This window comes from Solanum tuberosum, unplaced genomic scaffold (genome assembly GCF_000226075.1).
Source record: "Solanum tuberosum cultivar DM 1-3 516 R44 unplaced genomic scaffold, SolTub_3.0 scf00160, whole genome shotgun sequence".
Lineage (NCBI taxonomy): Eukaryota > Viridiplantae > Streptophyta > Magnoliopsida > Solanales > Solanaceae > Solanum > Solanum tuberosum.
Window position 1 is genome coordinate 87,502 of NW_006239085.1, and position 3,841 is coordinate 91,342.

Consider the following 3,841-nt stretch of genomic DNA (forward strand, 5'->3'; position numbering starts at 1 on the left):
AATTTCCCGTTTACTTAGATGGCACACGGCAAAGAGCGATAACATTATCGAAGGTGATCCATTTAAGTACAAAGGGAGAAGTACAAAGGTATAAACTTATTTATTATTATATAGCAATATTTGTAAATTAGTGAATGCCTTGTACTATTTTTTTTTTTTTTTGTAGGTTGTGCATCCATACCTTATACCTACTGTCCGTGAGACAAAATAAAATTATATGGAAACATTAAAGCCTTATATGGACGAAGTGAAGGACACAATTATTGATGCCTTAAAGGTCAATTTGAAAGGTGTCACTGTCCTCACTTATGCAGTAGAGAACGAGGAGGATGAAATATTCGGTTAGAACAATTCCAACCAACCTTGTGAGAATTCTATTTCGAGTGGACAGAAAAATAAAGATGATATTTGTGTGAGTGTGTTGCATCCCTTGAACTATCAATAACGGAAGTTGTTGCTTTCATACGAGATGAAAAATTAAGGAGAGCTCAAAAGAACAAGAAAAATGAAGGTAGACTAATTTATATACTATTTATATGAAATAATTTATTTGTAACAATGCTAAGCCACTGATCTTGAGGAGAGCTTAAAAGAACAAGAAAAATGAAGGTAGACTAATTTATATACTATTTGTATGAAATAATTTATTTGTAAGAATGCTAAACCAGTGATCTTGCAGCAGTTAATGAAGACTATACAACACCAACAATTGATAAAGATGGTGCTGCAGTTGATGTTGATGAAATACTTCCATTAGCAATAGTCGATGAAGATCTTGTTGCAGTTGATGAGTACTTTGCAGAAGAAGTTAATGAACAAGAGGAGGAGAAGATGGCAGAAAAAGATGAAGAAAGAAAAGTGGAGAAATTGGAAGAGAACGAAGAAGAAGAAAAAGAAGAGGAGCAAATTGAACTTCGAAGAGAACAAAGAAGAATAAAAAGAAGAGGAGCAGATCGAAGAGAAGGAAGAAGAACAAAAAGAAGAGGAGAAGATCGAAGAGAACAAAGAACAAGAAAAAGAAGAGGAGTAGATCGAATTGCAGGAAGAAGAAAAAGAACAGGAGAAGCTGGAAGAGAAAGTAGATGAAGACAGTGATGAAAATTCAGTGGGCGTGATGGTATTTTTATGGAGCTTAATGGTGAGCTAAATGGTGATGAGTAAGGTATTTGTGATATTGATTTATTAACACAATTGGTTTTTGAAGTTGGTTTAAGACAATTGATTTTTGAAATGGTTGATTTTTTGTGTTGATGAATATTAAGACAATTGGTTTTTGAAGTGGGTAGATGATTAAGACAGTTGATTTTTTAAATGATTGGTTTTTGGTGGTTGATGATTAAGACAGTTGGATCATGTAAATGTTATTTTTGTTTTGATGGATATTGTTGTCAGTTATGGACTTTAAATTGTATATATAATGCATTGTCTTACCAATTCCAAAAAGACTTCATTTTATTAATAGATTGTACTACTACATGAGTACAAGATATAAGATTGTACTACTGCATTCCTGTTACACAGTTCCAAAAAGCAACCACTAACAACAAACCATACAATATAATTTTTAGTCCTTTCTTTTTTTCTTCAGCCAACATCAACTTTTGTTTTAGTTGATCCCTATCTTTTTCGGTGTCTTTTAGCAATCCTTTAAAGTGATCTCTCTGCTCTTCGGCCTCTTTGAATAAACTCAATAGCAAATCTCTATTTTCTTCGGAGTTTTGAAGCCTTTCTAATATTTGAAATTTGGTAACGCCTTGAAAATTTGATGTCTCAAGTTCCGGACTCAATTTTGATGGGTTGCTCGTTGATGAATCATTTTCAAGCCACTTAAAAAAAAGCATGCACCAATTGCACAGTTAAAGAATTATCGACCTGGGTTCGTATCGGTGTGTGACGTCCTCAACATAGCTAAATTACCACAACGACAAACGTAATTTTTTTTTGCATTGGATGTTTGAGATGCTTGAGACATAATAAAAAGAGATGTTTAAGTATTATAAAATAGAATAGGATGGAAGAGTTCATGAATCCTTCTTTTTATACACTAAAAAATGCAAATGTTACCATTGAAAAGTAGCAATTTGTACTTTGTTACCTTTGTAAAACTTGGATAATTGAGTATTGTCACTGTTGGTAAAAATATATAGATAATTAAGACAGTCGATATTTTTTCATGTGCTTGGTTTAGATTGTACCAACGACATCTACACTTCAACACTAATAAGGTATATACGGGTTGATATCATGATCCATAAATGATCTATACTGCACCTACTAGAGTATGACGCTTAAATATAGACTGTAGCTAGTATAATTTAAAAGGGAGAATGATTAACTAATAATAAACAATATTATTGAAATTTATTAAATTAAATAAGTTTAAACAAGTAATGTAAAGGTCCACATACATTGGGGGTGGAGATAAATGATGTATGAAGAAAAAGTTGTAGTTATACAATCAACATCTTCAAACTAATGTGTGAAGAAAGCACAAGTATGAATGATGAATAGTTATGTGTGCTTATACAATCAACATCTTTACAACCTAAACATGTGATCATGTATGAGTCCATGTAAATTGGGGTGGCAATCAACAATGTGTGGTTGAACAAGTGACATTCTCACAACATACTTACGTTTTCTCAAACATTGTTCTCAGGATGTTGATCGTATAACCATAACTCTTCCTCTTACATCACTAATCACCACACCCAATTTATGTGGACTCTTACATGATCATATGAATTGTTTAAACTTATTTAATTGGATAAATTTCAAATATATAATTTATTATTAATTAATTGTTGTCTTTTTTAAATTCTACTAGTTTTGGTCTATAAATAAGTGTCAGATTCTAGTTGGTGAAGTATCGATAATTCGTTAACATACATATAAACCCGAATATACCTTACTAATGTCAGAGTGTAAATCTCATAGGCCATACATACACCTTACACATATAGATGTATCTATTGTATAAAAGGGTCTATATATTTTGATAACCAGTAAATATTTAGATATACAAATTTTACAACGGGAAAAAAAGTTCAAATTGCTACTTTTTTGAATGGTAACATCTATATTTTTGACAATTCATTAAGGATTCGTTTGGTAGAGTGTATATGCAAATAATGCTTGTATTAGTTATAGTTGAATTAATTATACTTAGATTATTTCTTAAGCATTGTTTGATTTGGTGCATTAAAATAGTCACAAATATCATTCTAATTCATTCTAATTCTAATTCTTAATCATATTCTAATTTTAATTCTTAATCATATTCTAATTAATTACAAATACCATAAATTTTTATATATTAATAATACACAACTTAATAGACAGTGTACAAAATGTATGTCATCTTTTGATTGATCTATATTAGATCATGAGTAATTACGATAATAGATGACAATAAATTGACCAAAATGCTGGTAGTAGCTTGATTACAGTAGCAAAAAAAACAACAGTAGCTTGATTACAAAAACAAATTCAATCAAACTTGTTTACGATTTGTTGTTGTTCACACATGTAGTTCTCTTGTGTCCGGTTCTATTACAAATTGAACATTTGCTCCTTCCCTTGCTCTTGAAATTCTTATCGATGCCTTTGACACGTTTTCTTCTTTTTCTTCCAAGCTTGGTATCGACAAGAAGCGGAAGAATCTTCACACTAAGCAATTCTTCTGAACACATCATTTCGACTCGAGATAGACAACATTAATAGAATCCATGTATGCAAGAAGGTACGCTTCAACTTTATACAAAGGCGAAGAGTACGCATAGATGCTCATACCATACTCATTGCCATGCTTCGATCGCAAAACGCCCATCGCATGAGCACA